The sequence below is a fragment of the Dipodomys merriami genome, unplaced genomic scaffold, assembly GCF_024711535.1.
Source record: "Dipodomys merriami isolate MVZ:Mamm:240054 unplaced genomic scaffold, mDipMer1.0.p SCAF_103, whole genome shotgun sequence".
Classification (NCBI taxonomy): domain Eukaryota; kingdom Metazoa; phylum Chordata; class Mammalia; order Rodentia; family Heteromyidae; genus Dipodomys; species Dipodomys merriami.
The window spans coordinates 2155487-2175102 of NW_027202305.1; the positions used below are offsets into that span (position 1 = coordinate 2155487).

At 44.0% G+C, this 19616-nt stretch overlaps 1 long non-coding RNA gene and 1 pseudogene across 1 annotated transcript; one reads left to right on the forward strand and one right to left on the reverse strand.

The window, feature by feature from the left end:
* The first annotated feature begins 376 nt into the window (after positions 1-376).
* LOC138809857 (uncharacterized) lies at positions 377-10279 on the forward strand. Its single transcript, XR_011366960.1, has 3 exons — positions 377-948; positions 1839-1870; positions 6838-10279. It is a non-coding gene; the product is annotated as an uncharacterized lncRNA (long non-coding RNA).
* A 3103-nt stretch (positions 10280-13382) lies between these two features.
* On the reverse strand, positions 13383-19549 carry LOC138809619 (angiopoietin-related protein 5-like; annotated as a pseudogene).
* Between the last annotated feature and the right edge of the window lie 67 nt (positions 19550-19616).

The following is a 19616-nucleotide window of genomic DNA, read 5'->3' on the forward strand; positions in this document are numbered from 1 at the left end:
GCAAACCAAGTTGAACAACATGCTAAAAAGATCATGCACTACGGTTGATTTCATTTCAAGGATGCAAAAATGGCTCAAATACATAAATCAATCAATAATACAGTACATCAACTGAAATCAATCAATAATACAGTACATCAGCTGAATTAAGGACAAAAAAAATCACATAATCATTGTAAGGTCCGCTCCTGGATGGCGAGCAGACTCCACCCTCCTCGCAGCAAAGTCTCCACCCAGTACCTGCATTACCTAGGCAACTGGGACACCCGGAAGAGGTCACATCTGCATCCGCTGAGGTCACATCTGAATTTGATGTGGCCACACCTTTCCCCGCCCATACCCTAGATAAGGCCTAGCCCAGGCCCAGATGCTCTCTTGCTCTTGCTCTTGCTGCTCTCTTCTAGCTCTCTCTGTTCTATTCTAGCTCTCTCTCTGTTCTTTTCTTGCTCTCTCTTTCCCAGCCACGTGGAGTGCCAACCTTGCCTGGTCCCAGCAGGTCTACCCCTTACCTGAATACCACGTGAGTGCTACTGTTCTTACCCCTCTCTCTGCTCTTTTCTCTCTCTTTCCTCTCTTCCCAGCTCTCTCTCATTCCCAGGCCTTTCCCAGCCACGTGGAGTGCCAACCTTGCCTGGTCCCAGCAGGTCTACTGAATAAACCTACCCCTTACCTGAATACCACGTGCGTGCTGGTGCTGCTCTTACTCGGCTACCTCTTTTTAGAAACCTAACATAAATGGTGCCGTGACTCGGATAAAAGCTTAAAGTCAGGAAAGCTGGGATTTCTCTGTTTTTTTCCTCTTTTTTTTTTTTTTTGTTCTTCCCTTTTTGCTCTGAGGAATACCCGCAGTTCTGACGGCCTTTTGCGAACCAGTCTGTCTGCAGCGGAATCAACGCATCGATACCATTGCTGCCTTCACATCCAAGTCCACACCACATCTCTACTCTGGTGAGTGAAACTACTCTGTCGCTCAGTCTCTGTCCAGACGTGGCGCCACACCAGAGAGCTCCTACGGCCTTTAGCTGAAAGGCGGTCACCTCTGAAGCTGAGGACGCTTGGCTTTGGGGGCTTGGCCATTTCTCTCTAGAGGGCTCTGGGGGAAGTCGGGACGCCGCTTCTGCCTGGTCAGCTCTCCTTCACTCACCACACTGACTGTCCTACTCATTTAATGGGGTGCTATGAATCACGCCTGAGCCGTGAAACCCCTTTGAAATGTCTCCCTCGCTCCCTGGAAAGCCAGAGAGCCTCATTTTTATGCCATTCTCAGAAGTACACAGTTTTTGCTACTGCAATGGTAAATGATCAGAAGTCTGTTTACTTTCGGACTCTTTTCTCTCTCTCTGCCATTCATGGGCAACTTTCTACCCTTTTTTTCTACAACTTTTTGGCTTGTGCCTTGAAGAGTGCCACGCAGGCTGGGTCCCAGGGACCGCCCCCCCTCTAGGTTCCCTCTCAAAGGCTAGCCAATGTAGGCTTAATCTATTCAGGCTTTCTTTGCATTCTTTCAGAGATTCGCCATCTTGAATCCGCCATCTTGGCCACGTGGTGGGTTAAGGGATTGGCCCCATCTGACCCTTAACCTTCCACTAAGTTTACTACTCCATCTATTCTAAGGTGCCTTGCTAACAAGTTGCTCTTTTCACAGGCCCTGGTAACTGAGGCCCAACCATCTGATGTGCTTTGTTAGCAAAGATGTCTAAACGTTGTCGAAATTTTAGGTTTTAAGTTTTGCCTTTTTTGTTTGTGTTGTGTATTCTACTACTGACTACGTGGTTCTAAAATACTGGGCATATCTATGCTAAAATTTTCATCACATCTAATGAGTTTTGTCATTTCAGAATATTTGTTGGCAATTCTTGATAAGAACCAGGTAAGCTCTACTTATTCTACTTGATCTCCTTGTTGCTTTAATTGGAAATAATAAAGGGCTTTTGTGGCAAAGATTTCAGTTCAAAGCCATCTCGGGCTAAAAAATCCCTAAGACTCCGTCTCCCAGCTAAACTCTGCAAGTGGTACTGAAAGACCCCCGACTTCGGGTGTCCCCCATATCAGGACCTCCCTGCCCCAAGCACCAGTCAGACGACACCAGATGCAAAAGGCAAGAGGGTTTTATTTGGGCATGCCCAGGTTCCCAGGTGCACGTGACCTCGAGATCCGCAAGGTTCGGGTCAGTGGCTGGGAACCCCGAGCAGTCCCGGGGATGGTCCTTTTATGGGACTCCTCTGTCCGTTACAGGAGTGCCCGCGCTTTTTCAGCCAGTAAATTTAAAGTATTACAACCTGGTCTGCACGCAGGCAGCCAATCCTTTTAAAACAAATCATGTGTTTTGGCCAATCACTGTTCGAGGGGGTCCCTCGGTGTACGTGCCGTTTGTGTGTCTCCGGCCCTTGGTATGAGGAAGTGACCTTTGTCCGAGTCGACGCCTAATCATTCGCTCACACCAGGGGGCTGACTGCGGGGTGGGGTTAGTTAGTAGGGTGTGGGCTTGTTGATTAACTGGTGAGGTTAGTTATCAAAGGGGGAGTGTGGGGTAATAGAAAAGCAAAGCATGTTACAGAAGCCAGAAATAGCTTGGTTAGATACAAAACTCTGTTCCCCTACAAAGAGGCTCAGGGCCTGGTTGGTTGGGGAGGGGGTCTTTCATTCCCCCATTTCTTTTGTTAGTGCCTCTAACCTTAGAGGCTTTGTCCTTTTTTTTTTATTTTAACTACCAGTTCCCTGTTGTCTGAGGGCTTGATATTGTTGGGTCAAAACTAGGGCCTGTACTACCGATAGGCAGTCTTTTACAAATTGTATCAAGCGGTTCACAATGCAAGGGCCTAAGGTAAGGATTAGCATCAGTAGTATAAGTGGTCCCATCAAGGAGGATAATAGGGTAGTGAACCAGGAGACTTGTTCCATAATCCTTCATACCAGCTCTGTTGGGACTCAAATTCCCGCTTTCTTTTATCTAGCCTCTCTGAGTTTGTCTAGGGTCTCGATTATTACTCCTGTTTTGTTAGCGTAAAAACAACACTCTTCTTTTAAGGCTGCACATAGGCCCCCTTCCTTTAGAAAAAGCAAGTCTAACCCCCTTCGATTTTGGAGGACTACCTCAGCTAAGGGGCTTACGGAGTCTGTCAACGCCCGGACAGACTTTTCTAGGGTCTTTAAGTCTTTATTTACAGCCTGATGTAGGAGCATGTATTGATCTGCCTTCATCAGGGCTGTGGTTCCTGTGGCGATTCCGGCCATTATTCCTCCAAGGCCCAAAAGAACAGCTAGGGAGAGAGTTACAGGTTCTCTGTTGTCCCTGTATACAGGGTTCTCGAAATACTGGAGGACAAATTCATCGGGATGGTAGGTGATGCGGGGCCAAATTTGCACTAGTACACAATAATCCCTAGTTGGGTTAAAAACGGCTGCTGACACACACGGGGTAATTCCAGTGTTACAAGCCCAATTTTCCTTTGGCTTGCAGAACCTTTATCTTAGAACAGCCTTAAGGCACCACTGTGATGCAGAAGCTTGCTAGATTTTAAGGCTAAGAGTATTACCTCCATTGATAACACACTCAGGTTATTACCATACCAGAGCCAAACTAGGCTGTGACCATAGAGTGGATTTCCAGTCATTATGCACTGAAGTGCCTAAGACAAGCAAGCCAGTGATATCCTTGTCCCCAATATCCACTGTGGGAAGAGAGGGTTTCTGGATATCACCCAAAAGAATGTCCCACAAGATCTTAGATTTAGCAGCAGTCAACCAGGAAGCAGACTCAGGTGATGGAATCAAGCAGGAGTTCCTCCAAGTGACTGTCAGGCCGTCGTTGAACTTTACCCATTAAGGTATGCAGCAGTAGCAGCAACCGTAACAGCAGCAGCAGCAGCAGCAACAGCAGGATCTCTCAGTGGCTCCAAGGGACTGTCACACCTCATGCTCGGCTGTAAATTCCTACACAGACTGGTTAAGGATACATTGCATAGGCTTGGCAGGCTTTGATCCTGCTGGTTTTTAAGATCTTTTAAACAATAGCTCAGGACAATTTACCAAAATCACAACTTTTTACTAACCAGATATTTTAGTAAATAGACACAGAAGGCTTAGTCTTGTAACCATCTCTGACAAATGCAGTCTCCACACCTTGCACACCTACAAGAGTTAACACTATTTTTTATGCCCTTTTTTAAAATTATTTTATCTATTTTGCCTCATTTTTCCAAAACTGACTCTGGACCCTTGATCTTAAAATGGGGGTAGAAGGGCGAAGGTCCATCTTCTGTAACTTCTTCAAGCTGACTTTAGGGGCGTTGATCTTACCTAGCCAGGAGCCTATAACCTTAGCCTATTTTACAAAGAGGCCATCAGGGTTAGATGTCATTAAGAACAATATTTAACTTTTGACAACTGCACAGACCTTTTTTCCAGCTATAGCAGTGTAGCTTGTTTAGCACTTTGGTTTGTAAAAGCATCTTTCTGGATGACTTAGGAATGTGATCTCTAGTGACCCTAACACAATGCCTGAGTTACCTTTGCAGGCCTTTAGACAGATATCAATAGAAACACACTCTCAGGTTTACAAACTTTTTCCTGAGAAGATGAATTTCATGTAACTGGTGTCAGCTCAATATTACTGCCAATTAGAGCTTTTGGCACATAAAGGGGTTAAGATTTAAACTACCCCCCACATTTTATAACATTAGCTTTTTACTATCACAGAGGACTGGCAAGTTCCTGTCCCTTACAAGGTAGTCATGAACATTAGGCATGCTTCCAAACTATCTTCCTATGACCTCCCGGCTCTGATCAGTTTTGAAGGGCCACGCACAAATGACTCTAGGATCTGACATTTCTGCCATCCAAGCAGTGGCTTACTGCCTCTGGATGCTCCTCCATTGTTTTTGTCCCAGGAGTGTCTTCTCTACACTGGATAAATGCCTCATTGGCATTTTCCTTAGCTGGTTTCTGGACTTGAACTCGGGGCCTGAGCACTGTCCCTCAGCTCTACAGTTCAAGGCTAGCACTCTGCCACTTTGAGTCCCAGACTCGGGGCTTGAATGCTGTCCCTTAACTCTTCAGTCCAGGGCTAGTATTCTGCCACTGTGAGTCCCAAAGCATCTCTGCTTGCTCTTTCAGCACTCTGCTGGCTGAGTAGAGGTGACAGTCTCACAGGGACCTTTTTCTGCCCGGGCTGGCTTTGAACCAGTTTGCAGATCAATGAGTCTTATAAAAGGCCACTTTACTCCAATTGAAAGCAACAAGGTGGTCAACATAGAAGTAGCTTTTAAGCATGCTCTTACCTGAAACTTATTAAGAGTCAAAGTTATATCTGACAAACTGTAGGAATCCTCTGTGCTTTGCTCTGGACTTTGCTGGAAACTTGAAAAACCTATAAGAGCAAACTAGAATAGCAATTATTTTGGTAATCCTAATTTTTCCTTTGTGCACATTGAGGCCAATGTCAAGAACAATTTTACATTTAAACTTTATATCCAAAAATCCATTCCCTATTTTTTTTTAAACCTCTTATTAACCACCTTTAATATTTTATACTTTAGTTATTATTTGCGTTTTGAAAAGATCCCTTGAAATCTTGAGGCCAAGTGTCACTCATTGCCTCTTGGCTCGTTTTAAAACAGACATACATTAAGATTTTTAAACTCAGATGACAATTTTTCCTTAATGAGAAAATAACAATTATCATAACTGAACCAAAAAGTTAGACTTAGTGTCTTTATGACTTTTAAAAACATCCTAATTGTAAACATTAAAAGCAAGTCACATTATACAAATAACTTTTTAACCCTCTTTTTAAGGCCTTCCTAATTTTAATGTTAACACATCCAAGGGGAAGTTTTAGCAATACTAATCAGATCATCACATCACTCATTTTAATCATGTTTTCAGTGGCTATCCACAGGGAAAAGAGACAGAACAACGATGGGCCACTTGGCCCCTCCTATGGAATAGGCAGGCACACACCCAATCTGACTCTTTAGGGTTAGATGAACTGCGTTTGTGCCAGCTTGCCTCACCATGGGTGGACTCCTCCCAGGGCCTGTCCCACCATGCATGACCAGCTGAACTGCACTTCTGCTTGTTCACCCCTTACCCCTAAAGATAGGTCTTCTGTTGGCTTCTAAGTTTTTCCCCCTGTCTCTTCTCTTGGTTCTCGAATGAAATACACAGTTTTAGACAGACAGAACAGGTAACATCTTTGACAGTGTTAAACTAACTTTTACATTTAAATTTTTATTATTTTTCCCCAAATTTTAGCCAAGGGAATTAAATGCCAAACTGCCAATGCATTTTGTTAAGCCAGATAACTTGATTACAGTATAAACAGACTTATGCATTTTAAAATATTAGCTTTTAAAATACCAGATTTTCTAATTTGCAAGTTAAAGAATCTTTAAAAAGCCATTTAAAACAATGTGAAGATTCTTTAAAATTTTTGGTAATGTCCAAACCTCATAATCTTTTGAATTTTAAATTTAAACTCACCCAATTGTTACAGTATGCTGACAATTTTCATCTTTGAACACGTTCACAGACACACACAAAACACACAGATCTTAAAGTGCGCAAAAATCAAAATCAGTTGTATGTACGCCTTCTAAAGTTTTTAAACAAAAATTTAAGACAGTATTTCTTTTAGAACTAGGTACCTTTGTTGGGCTTCATTTTCACAGAGCTTGCTTGTTAGCAAGGCTTTTGAATCTCTTCTGAGTTGGAGGAGGGCTGGGGGAGGGAGTCACCTAAAACAAAACTGGCCTTATTTATTTATTTATTTATTTATTTATTTATTTATTTATTTATTTATTTATTTATTTATTTATTTATTTTACCCAATTTTAGACAGAACTAGCTGAAAAGTCCAAACCAGGCACACAGCCTTCTACGCCCTCGCCTGTCCTCCAGCAGCCTCCACTGGGAGAAGGTGCAGCCTGAGGCTTGAAGGGAACCAAACTAGCCCAGTAACCTTCCATGCCCCGCAGGGAGGGTGGGCATAGCAGGTCTGTGACCAAGCCCAGTTGGAGCTTTTATTCCCTCAGAGATGTTTAAATAAATAAATAACAAAAACACAGATACACACAAAAACCGAGGATCCACATTTAAAACTGGTACCAATTTTAAAACAGAACTAGACAAGAACCAAAGGCTGAGTTGGGGACTAATGGGCCCCAGTTTATCCCTACCGGAACTCTGTGCTGTTCTCACTCAGCAAGCTGAATCCAGAGTCTGCTGGGTGAGCCTGCCACACTCACCCAGAACTTTCCTACCCCAGAAAACATAAAACAAACACACTAAAGTTAACAAGACAAACAAGTGGTCACAAAGACAAAATCAGGTCTCAGTGAATGGGGCGACATCTCACCACTTACCAGGGGACTCAACACCCCCTCTACTCATTCCAGAGAAATTTTTCTCTTAGATTCCTGCAGACGTTGACCCAGGGGCCTTCCAAGGCAGAGGAGAATTCCCAGTCATCTTGGGGCAAGGGAAAGAAGTCCCTAGCGGCCATCCCCTCAGACTGACAGGTTCTCCCCCACGCTCAGACCCCCTAAGCCAAGGCCTGAGGCTGAGATCTAACTGGGGCCACTCGCAGGTGGTCAGTGGCAATTTCATAATTGACAAACAAGCAAGTTCCCAAAACCTGACAATCTCGGCTTAGGCTGTAACTTCCAGTGATCTATAGTCAGACTTAAGGGGGGTTGTTAGTTGCTGCCCCATCCCTTTAAGGGCAACAAAACAGACAACAGAGACAATTAACACTAAACAGAAACAGACAAAAACAGACAGGCGCCAAACAGAAAAAGCAACTTCAGATGGGAGTGGCCGACCACGGCTAAACTCCCCGGGAAGGAGAGAGATTCCACGTTCCCTCCTTTCCCCGAGAAGGAGAGAGATTCCACGTTCCCTCCTTCCTCCAGGTCACCCTGGAGTAGGACTCCAGGGCGTGGCCAGGAAGAGAGAGATTACTTCTCCAGTGGTCTAGGGTTAAAGACAGAGGAGTAACAACAGCCTGACCCATGTTAAAAAGAACAAGAGTTAAACCAACACTGAACACAAAAAGAACCAAAAACGGACAGGTTAAGACAAACGCTGCGCGGCTCCGGTCACAAACCGAAAGCAGATTTTCAGACGGGGAAGCAAAATCCCCGGGAAGGAGAGAGATTCCACGTTCCCTCCTTTCCCCGGGAAGGAGAGAGATTCCACGTTCCCTCCTTCCTCCAGACATGAGCTCCGAAAAATCGAGCCCCTCTAATCCCTGAGGCGTCCCCCAGGGTGGCGGGGGAGAAGTCCGAGCTCGTCAGCTCCTTCTCAAGCCGCCCAGATACAGAGCTATTACGCGTAATAGTACAGACGCTGCGCGGAGACAAACACCAGACAGACAGAGACAAAGACAAAGGCCGGCTTACCTCCTGGTGGGTCCGAGCTGGAGTGGGTCAGGGGGCGATCCCGGACGAGCCCCCAAGATGAAAGACCCCCGACTTCGGGTGTCCCCCATATCAGGACCTCCCTGCCCCAAGCACCAGTCAGACGACACCAGATGCAAAAGGCAAGAGGGTTTTATTTGGGCATGCCCAGGTTCCCAGGTGCACGTGACCTCGAGATCCGCAAGGTTCGGGTCAGTGGCTGGGAACCCCGAGCAGTCCCGGGGATGGTCCTTTTATGGGACTCCTCTGTCCGTTACAGGAGTGCCCGCGCTTTTTCAGCCAGTAAATTTAAAGTATTACAACCTGGTCTGCACGCAGGCAGCCAATCCTTTTAAAACAAATCATGTGTTTTGGCCAATCACTGTTCGAGGGGGTCCCTCGGTGTACGTGCCGTTTGTGTGTCTCCGGCCCTTGGTATGAGGAAGTGACCTTTGTCCGAGTCGACGCCTAATCATTCGCTCACACCAGGGGGCTGACTGCGGGGTGGGGTTAGTTAGTAGGGTGTGGGCTTGTTGATTAACTGGTGAGGTTAGTTATCAAAGGGGGAGTGTGGGGTAATAGAAAAGCAAAGCATGTTACAGAAGCCAGAAATAGCTTGGTTAGATACAAAACTCTGTTCCCCTACAAAGAGGCTCAGGGCCTGGTTGGTTGGGGAGGGGGTCTTTCAGTACTATAACTCAAAGTGGTTCAGTGCTAGCCTTGAGCAGAAGTGCTCAGGGACAGTGCCAAGGCCTTGAGTTCAAACCTCCTTAAATACTAGTGGTACTATAACTCAAAGTGGTTCAGTGCTAGCCTTGAGCGGAAGCGCTCAGGGACAGTGCCCAGGCCTTGAGTTCAAATCTTGAATACCAACTGGGACAAGCCATCCCAGCAACGAGCACCTAGACTCAGCCAGTCTAGGGAACAAGAGAACGTGGAAAGGAGTAAGAGGAGATGATGTCACATCAGCTACTTTGTGCCTGCCCTTTCAAAATTAACCTGAGCCGGGAGGTCAGTAGAAGTAAGAAGCCTACCCAGCCAATGTCTATACCTGTCTACCTATTAACTGAACAGGAATTTATATTCTTGCCTTTGTCACCTGAATTCTCTACCTAGTCGCCAGATGTCAGAAGTAACTAGGGACATTTCTACCAACATTTTCAGCCCCAAGTCCTTCCTCTTGCCATTTATTTGCTCTCTAGTATTTTTTTCCAGCCCCTCAATGCTCATGAGACTTCTCCTGACTTCATCTAAGGATTCATGCCACCAAGGGACAGCTGCTGCTCACTGCCTTCTCTGGGAGACCAAATTCCAGCCTTTTATCCCTATTGTCGACACCCCTTGTCAGCAGGAAGTAGCCAGAGAGAATCCTCGTCCTATTTCATGATTATTAAAAGGCTGGAATGTAAGGTCTGCACCTGGATGGCGAGCAGACTCCACCCTCCTCACAGCAAAGTCTCCACCCAGTACCTGCGTTACCTAGGCAACTGGGACACCCGGAAGAGGTCACATCTGAATTTGATGTGGCCACACCTTTCCCCGCCCATACCCTACATAAGGCCTAACCCAGGCCCAGATGCTATCTTGCTCTTGCTGCTCTCTTCTTGCTCTCTCTGTTCTATTCTAGCTCTCTCTCTGTTCTTTTCTTGCTCTCTCTCTTTCCCAGCCACGTGGAGTGCCAACCTTGCCTGGTCCCAGCAGGTCTACCCCTTACCTGAATACCACGTGAGTGCTACTGTTCTTACCCCTCTCTCTGCTCTTTTCTGGCTCTTTTCTCTCTCTTTCCTCTCTTCCCAGCTCTCTCTCATTCCCAGGCCTTTCCCAGCCACGTGGAGTGCCAACCTTGCCTGGTCCCAGCAGGTCTACTGAATAAACCTACCCCTTACCTGAATATCACGTGCGTGCTGGTGCGGTTCTTACTTACCTACCTCTTTTTAAAAACCTAACAATCATCTCAATGGATGGAGAAAGAGCCTTTGACAAAACTCTATACTTAAAAACCGAGGAAGGCATTACAAGATCCATACACATAGATGTGCAGAATTAATATTGTGAAAATGGCTACAATACTAAATTCAGTCTATAGATCCAATGCATCAAAATCACAAAAACATTCTTTACAGAAAACAGGGGGGAAATTAATCATATGGAAACATAAAAGACCCCAAATAGCTAGAGACATCCTGATCACAGAGAACAATGCTGGAGGTATCATATCTGACCACAAATTATACAACAAAGCCATAGAATAATGGCACTGGGGCAAAAGCAGACACGTGATAGAAGACACAGGAAGCCATGCAGCTATAACCATCTGAATCTGGACAAAGATGCCAAACAGATGAGAAGAAAAGACACCCTATTCAATAAATGATACTGGGAAAACTGGTTATCTATACATAAAAGACTAAAATGAGACCTCTGTATACCCCACACCCTGCACAAAAATCAATTCAAAATGGATTGAAGACCTTCACATAAGAACTCAACCTTAGGGGCTGGGAAGGTGGCTCAGTGGTAGAGCGCTTGCCTCGCATGCCTGATGCCCTGGGTTCGATTCCTCAGCACCACATAAGCAAAAAGAAAAAAGCTGGAAGTGGCTCAAATGGTAGAGCGCTAGCCTTGAGCTGAAGAGCTGAGGGACAGCGCCCAGGCCCAGAGTTCAGGCCCCATTACCGGACCAAACAAAAAGAACTCCACCTTAGAAACTACTATAGGAAAACATAAGAAAATGACTTCAAGAGACAGGCACATGCAACTATTTCCTGAATAGAACTCTAGCAGCTCAGAAAACCTATCCAGAACAGACAAATGGGATTGGATATAATTTTAAAGCTTCTGCATAACAAAGGAAAAGTATCAGAATGATAAACCCACAGAATGGGAGAAAGATCCTTGCCACTGATTCACGTATTCAATGTCCAAAATATACCTCACGGGAGATGATTACTTCAGAAAATGTCTTTTCTATAAATAGTCAAAGTTTAAGGGAAAAAAAAAAAAGAATAAGTAACACATAACTTGAAGGGGCAGGGCTGTGCCGGGGAGAGGTCACTGGATGGTTCTCCTACATATAGGCCAGGAAAAGTCTTTGCTCACCTCCCAGTGCCTGGGACTCTGGCACTGACTCTTTGCTAAGATGTGGACAGTAAGCTTGTGATTTATAAGAAGTCTGTGTGTGGGCTGGGAAGGTAGCTCAGTGGTAGAGTGTTTGCCTTGCATGCATGAGGCCCTGGGTTCGATTCCTCAGCACCACATAAGCAAAAAAGAAAAAAGCTGGAAGTGGCGCTGTGGCTCAAGTGGTAGAGCGCTAGCCTTGAGCTGAAGAGCTGAGGGACAGCGCGCAGGCCGAGTTCAAGCCCCATGACTGGACCCAAAAAAAAAAAAGAAGTTTATGTGACTTAGATATCATCAAAGTTTTGTTTATCTCTTTTATGTTCTTTTCTGACATTTGTTTTCCATTTCAGTATTAAATAATAGAAATGCTTCTGTATTTGTGAAAAATAAAATACCTCAAGCCTTATTCCCAGCTGTTCAACTCATTTAATTGTTAAGTGCCTCATGACAAGTGGGGCCTGTGGGGCCTGAACTCTGGGCCTGGGCGCTGTCCCTCAGCTCTTCAGCTCAAGGCTAGTGCTCTACCACTTGAGCCACAGCGCCACTTCCGGCTTTTTTCTTTTTGCTTATGTGGTGCTGAGGAATTGAACCCAGTGCCTCAGGCATGCAAGGCAAGCGCTCTACCACTGAGCCACCTTCCCAGCCCCAGTATTTAATTTCTTAAACTCAGCTTCTATAGTAAACAGAAAGCATGAATTATATTTGGTGTCCAGAACCAGGACCAGTGGAAACAGCCTTTCATATAGTTCAGTATTACCTATTTTTTTGTCATTTCCGTTTCAAAGGGTTTGAGTTCTGCTGGTTGAGTTGAAAGCACCGGTCCTGTGAGCCCATATCATGGCGGCACAACGAAGCTGGAAGCAAGTCAGGGCAGGGCCAGACAAGCGGCCGCTAGCTGACCCAGCATGGCAGACGTGGGCAGACGTCGGAGCGCAAAGGACAGGAGAAGCGCTAGGCTCCAGCCCCATTCACTCACACATACGTGTCTCTTTGGCTCCAACTGTCTTCAGCAACAACTCCTTCGAACACAGTGTAAACACTAAACAAGTACCTAGCACCTCGTAAACACTAAATGTAGGCTACCTCTGAATGTTGGTCGCCCGTGTGTGGGTATGTCTGTGCTTCCTGACTATTCCTTCAGTCCAGTGATACATAAACTGTCACAAGACGATGAATGATATCACTCTGCAGTGTCTGTGCAAACATGGAAATGCTGACATTTCATTCTGACAGGAAACGCAGTACAGGTACATATTGTAGCATTGTCCAGATATAGTTACAAATTCTCAAAACCTGAAGCCATTATATTCATCCACATAAAAAGTTATCCCTTGCTGGGGGCCGGTGGCTCACGCCTGTTATCTGAGCTACTCAGGAGGCTAGGATCTGAGGATCGCAGTTCAAAGCCAGCCCAGGCAGAAAAGTCCATGAGACTCTTAACTCTAATAAACTATTCAGAAAAAGCCAGAAGTGGTGCTATGGTTCAAGTGGTAGAGTACTAGTGTTGAGCAAAAAAGCGCAGAGACAGCACTCAGGCCTGAAGTTCAAACCCAGGAGTGGCACCAAAAAAAAAAAAAAAATCCTTGAAAAGCACCATAAACATCAGAAATGATTCACTTGAGACAGACCACATGGCATATTGTTCATAAAGTTAGTAAAAAGAAATACAATGTGCCATGATTTCTGTTATAAATGCTTTTTTTCTAGAAGTTCTCTAAATTCACAATACCAAAATATCCATGATAGTTATATTTTGGCTACCCTGTTTAAAACCCTAAGTTTTAAAGAAAAGGGGGAAACCATGCAAAATCTTTAATATATTATCAAAAAACAATTCTGGAGCCAGCACTGTACTTTAAAATGAGGCTACTTAAAATCAGGACTGTGAGTCCTTCGGATGTTCATGGAGACGGCTCTGGTCCCCATGGTCCACTGGATGCCAGCCCGGGCGGCGTTCCCAGGGGAGGGAGGGATGCCACTGAGGTTTGCACTGCCCCACTGGCTGAACCACCAGCCAGTGCTGTTATGAAGGCGCCGGCAGCACTTCACAGACTGACCAATGGCAGGCACGCGGGGTGACAACCCTTATTGTCAACATCTGAAGGACACTGAAGGACTTTTGTGAGACCCCAGAAGGCATCACCGAAGTAAAACAGATTTTTTTTTAATTCCAGAATTATCTATCACCAGTCCATTATGAAAAAAAAAAAAATACATCTAGAAATAAGGCTTAAATTATTTTTTGACTCTGTTAAAATCTCTCACATCCAGACTGCAATATGCTAAAGTTTGATGATGAACTGACAGATGTCCTAAAATAGATATGCTAATCAAAATGAAATGTATAGACTAAATAACTTAGGCGAATAATTTAGGTACAGACGTGTCATACTTAGAAATGACTGATACAATGCTGGATACTTTAAGGAAGGGAAACAATTTGCAAAGAGGCAGGCAAGATTTTTACCTTTGAGAAACTTAGATTCAGACAGAGAGAGTGAGAGAAGGGGTGGCAATGTGCTCTTTATCTGACTGTAACCCTCCATACATCACCTGGTAATCACAATAAAATACAAAAGAAGAAACATCCATAGTTTTAGAAGTTATTTGATTTTAGTTAAAGGCCATCAAGTTGATATAGAAGACCTAATTCACTCAAGAAAAATTCAAGTATACTCCTGAGGTGTGCTTTTCTTCATGGCTTTTCACATTCTCCATGAGCTAATTGTTTTCAAAGGGCTAACACTGTACATTGTGTGTATGACTATTAGTCACAATGCCTCCAAAGATTAAGTATCTTAGCCAAGACAACTCAGTCAACTAAGCAACCAGAGTAAAAGTCCATAAAATTAGGAAACTAAAAAGTTCTTAGCAAACCCATAACACCTACAGTCCACTCACATCCAAAAATATTTGACTAATATGCCTGAAGCACTATGTAAAACACAAAGGGATATCGAGGTCTATGTTTCATTATCCTTCTAAATGTTTGGCACCTCTTGAGATAAATATTTTGAAGAGCCTGAAAAAAAAATCACTAGTCATACATATCCCCAGCTCTGCTAATTATTAAAACTCTGTCTCTGCACTTGATAGGAAATAAAAGACATACATTGCAAATATATATATATATATATATGAAAATAAAATACAGTTCTCACAAACTACAATACCTTTCTAAAGTTCAGATTAGAAACATAATGCTTAGCAAGTAGTCCCTAAATTTTATGATTTCATGAATACTTTCCCTGGAAAAAACTGAATCATCAGAAAGATTATATAGCATATGGCCTCCTTGACAGATTATACCTAACCATCTGTTTAAAAATATTCCTTGAAAAGTAGTACAGAAGGGCTGGGAAGGTGTCTCGGTGGTAGAGCGCTTGCCTTGCATGCCTGAGGCCCTGGGTTCGATTCCTCAGCACCACATAAGCAAAAAAGAAAAAATCTGGAAGTGGCACTGTGGCTCAAAGTGGTAGAGTGCTAGCCTTGAGCTGAAGAGCTGAGGGACAGCGCCCAGGCCCAGAGTTCAGCCCCATAACGGACCCCCCCCCAAAAAGAGAAAAGTAGTACAGTACATTCACTCGCCCCCACCACGCTCATTAGTCAGAGACCGGGGCACCGTTGTCCCCAAGAACCCACAGGAAGCTCTCTCCAGTTTCATTATCAGGAATATTTGTACTTTGAATGAAACAACTGTGATGGCCAAATGCTCAAGCTTATACTTCTATTTTTGCTCAAAGTTAATAAGCCAAAGCCACGGTGTGCCCACATGCACCCCTTGTTTTACCTGTATCTCCGTCCTTACCTTCTGCCGGCACCTGTTTCCCTCACTGTTTTGATTAGAGTATGTGGGCGACAGCTGAAAGCTATTAACAACCACGGCCAACTCTGAAGGTCCCGTGGTGGAAAAAGCGTGCTCTTAGAGATGGAATGGCCTCACTAGATCTGGTTTCTCTAGAGAACCTCGTCTGTACTCCCTGACACAGCATTTTCCACATTTAGCTAGTTCTTTACACGGAGAGAGGTGAAGCACTGAGAACTCTATGCTGTCGCTTTAAATATCTGAATTCCGTCCTCCACCTGAAGTCGGGACACTAGCCCCTCGAAGGCCACTCTGTTCCCGTCATCTTCCTCCCTCTATTCCCGGACACGGAGCTGCTGTTTGCCAACGCCATGTGCAAACACGATGCCATTCTCCATGGCCAGGCGGTGATGGTGATTCTCAACACGTGGCATCGGGCCGAGAGTGGCTGATCGGCTTCTGCAGGGCATGCGCATCAGAGAGAGCTGCCCTTCCATGGAGATGTCTACATGTCATCAGCTGGAATCACTCTTCTCTCTTTCACTGTCTTCCCCTCCTTCTCCCTCTCCTAAAACTTCCCTCCCTCCTTTCTCCCCCTCTCTCCTACCTCTCCTCTTCCCCTCCCCCCCACCCCGTTACTACCCAAACTCCATCAGCATTCTTGTCTCTAGTGTCTCCTCTCTTACCCTCTCTATTGTGATCAAAGGGCTGGGAACACAGAATTTGTTTTTTAATGTGTAACCCCGAAAATACAGAGCAAGGTACCACTGTCAGCAACAACTCTTCACTCTAATACCTATAGAATTCCAGAACTAATTATAAACTTAGCGCCAAGCATACCAACTTCTAACAAGTTAAATTTATTTGAAAATGAGTAAACGGACCAGAATAGAATGGAAAGAACACTACTTTGTCCTATCAACTTGGACTCTTGGGCCGATCATTTAAGTTTCAGGTTTCTGTTCTGTCCAGTAGAGAGGACGGGGAGCAATTGGCTCTTACGCTCTATGACTTCTGTCAGCCTCTCAGAAAATGGGAATATTACCCTCCCAACTGGGTGTCCATCCAAAAGAGAAGTGAGATTACAAATGGCAAATGGTTTTAAAGAATATAAAGCATAACAAAGTCATTTGGTGTTCCAAAGTTTAGAACAGAACTTCAAAGCCCCAGACTGTGTCAGCCTACCCTGTTACCAATTGTGTGTCATATATACATGTGTGATATGTAAATATACATATGTATTTATAGAAAAGAACATTATTTTTATCTCTGCCTGATATTGAATCCGTACTATTTCAGTCTTTTGGATAACAATAAAAATACAGAACTTACCAGCATTTCCTGAATACCTTCCTAGGTGCATTTTTTAAAATCTTGTCTCATCTTCTAACCAAAAATTATCATAGGATGCATAAGCAAAGGTGTCATCTTCAGATTCCAAAGTCACATACAACACAAAACTGATATTTTTCTGACTTACTATATAAAAAATCTTTTTTAGTCCTAGCCAAAATTCTTCTGTAAAAAAAAAAAAGGGGGAGAGAGAGAGCTTGGTTTGAATGTATTTAAATATAAATAAAAGGAACCCATTATCTTTGCATTTTAGCAACTGACTCGAGATGCATAAATAACCACAGGGAATGGCTGGCCTCACTCAAATTATCAGTGTTTACCACAAAGAGAAAAGTCTTCCTACTTCTACCCCGTTAGACTGGAGAAGATCAGACTGCTGCTTCCCCAAGTCAAATTCAAGAGCTCATTTAAAGACTAAGTGAAAAGCCAAGTTTTGCCTTGGGGCATGTCAACAGAAATTTACAAAACCATTGTGATGGTAACAAAACAATTTGTCCCATTAAATGCAGGCGATTCAACCTGTAAATTGCTGGGGTTTTTTTTTTTTTAATGCCTAAAAATAAGCCAGGCCCCAGGGTCTCAGGCCTGTAATTCTAGCTACTCAGGAGGCTGAGATCTGAGGGTTCAAAGCCAACAGGGGCAGGATCGTCTGTGAGACTCTTATGTCCAACCCCCTCTCCTCCCAGAAAAGAACCAAAGGTGAGATGTCCTCGGGGTCAGCAGGAAAACAGCCTCGGGTGAACCAGTGCAGCGCACTAGCAGAACAGCCCCGGATGAACTGCGCGAACACCCCCGGGCCACCACCAGAGCCCTCGCTTCCCCTTCAGTCTGGGCCCGTTCACTCCATAGGGCTGGACCCATCCATTCATTTATCAAATATTCATTAAGCAATTACTGTGTGTCAAATGCATAAAGTACCTGGCCTAGGAAGATAAGGATACATATAAAATAACCCAGACAAACCACTAATGTGCACTTTCCATGTCCACCCTGGAATAAAGCTGCAGCGCTTTGTAAGTATGGTTATTTTGTTGTTAATTACTACACATGAAGTGGTAGAGCACAAAGAAGCTCAGGGACAGTGCCCAGGCCCTGAGTTCAAGCCCCAGGACCAGCAAAAAAAAAAAAAAAAAAAAAAAAAAAAAAAAGCCTAAACATGACTCAGTTGAAATCATTCATTTCCTCCAGTCCGGGAGGATGCTGGAACTGAACGTGAGCTCACGGGAGTTGTAGAGCGCCCCCTTCAGGCGTCGTGGTTGTCCATTCACATTCCAGCCAAGGCTCTTCTACATACCCTGGCACAGCCAGGTGCAGATATCCTCAGAAATTACAGAAGGGAAAAGAAACTAGACAAAACAACTCCAAAGGGTCTGAGGATAATACAACTGCACTGACCCGCTTAAAACTATAACTAAGGTATTAAGTCCTTTTCCAGGGCTTACAGGAGCCTTTTAGCTAGGAATTGAGTGGACTCAGTCCAGGCGGTGTTACGCGGCAGTCTACCTCTTCAGTTCAAGGGCCTCTGTCTTCTTTCCTCTTTATTCCAACTTCATATTTAAGATTGAACATGGTGGTTTCCTTCATCTCCAATGTGTTTTTTTTAACTACACCAAAGACAAGGCAGTCTCCATCTGGATGAGAAGTACCTGCCTTAATTAGGTACTAACTAAGAGGTACGCGTTTTGATTAATAATGAGGTAGTCAGAATGAGGTAGTACCATCACCCTAAAGAAAACAGCATCGGAGGCTACAATGCTTGATTAGAAATGTGCTCATTACCTTGCCCATGTAATTGTAACCCCTCTGTACAGTATTTTCACAATAAAAACAAATAAAATTAAATTTAAAAAAACAGCATGAAGTAAGGAAAAATGACGATTGGAAGCCTGTGTCAATCTATGACTGCTTAACTCAGGAGGGAACATTTGTGGGAAATCGAAGATAATGCTAATCAAACACAGTAATGGGCTGCATGCTGTACTGTGGCCATGATTTGACCATAAGCCAAATGCCTTCTAAAACTCCTTGTAAGGGCTGGGAATGTTGGCTTAGTGGTAGAGTGCTTGCTTAGCACACATGAAGCCCTGGGTCCAATTCCTCAGTACCACATACACAGAAAAAGCCAGAACTGGAGCTGTGGCTCAAGTGATAGAGTGCTAACTTTAAGCTGAAGAGCTTCAGGGACAATGCGCAGGCCCAGAGTTCAAGCCCCACAATTGACAAAAAAGGAGGAGGAAGAGGAGGAGGAGGAGGAGGAGGCCTTTTGACATCAATTGAAGACTGTTAAAAAACTGATGTGGGGGGGGAGGATAATTTAATTTCTATTTTGGTATTCACATAGATTTGCTTATTTGTAATGAAATTTTAACTAATTTTAACTATAGTCTATAGACATACCAAAACCAGAAGAGAATAATTAATATTGAGGTGAAATACATAAAAGTTGACCTAAAAGGTCTCCAAACCCATCCAGGTAATCACTCCATAATCTTTGGAAGTCAACTCCCCCATCAATCCTCTTCTGTATCACAGTCCATCCACATCCTCTGAAATCCATGTCACACATTACCTAAAAGAGGCCCAGAAATACCAACATGATACACAATTATTTTCATTATTTGACATTATGAAATTCATGCTTTATTCAAAGACTAGAGAAAGAGAAGAGCGTCCCACTGAAATTTTTCAACAATGATTTAAACCTCTAGAAATAGTACTATTATTTTTAAAAACAACAATCTTACATAAGTACATAATTCACTTAATGGTAGTCTTTATCACTCTTTCAAATGCATAATTGTAGCACTTTAAAGCTACCCTATTCTTCTTCAGCTTACGTTTTTTCTGCTCAGGAATAACATTACAAAATGTTGAATACGCCCTCTGCTGGCCTTCGATTGATCCTCTCCCACACACACCTTGAAGGCCTGTGCTCAGACACA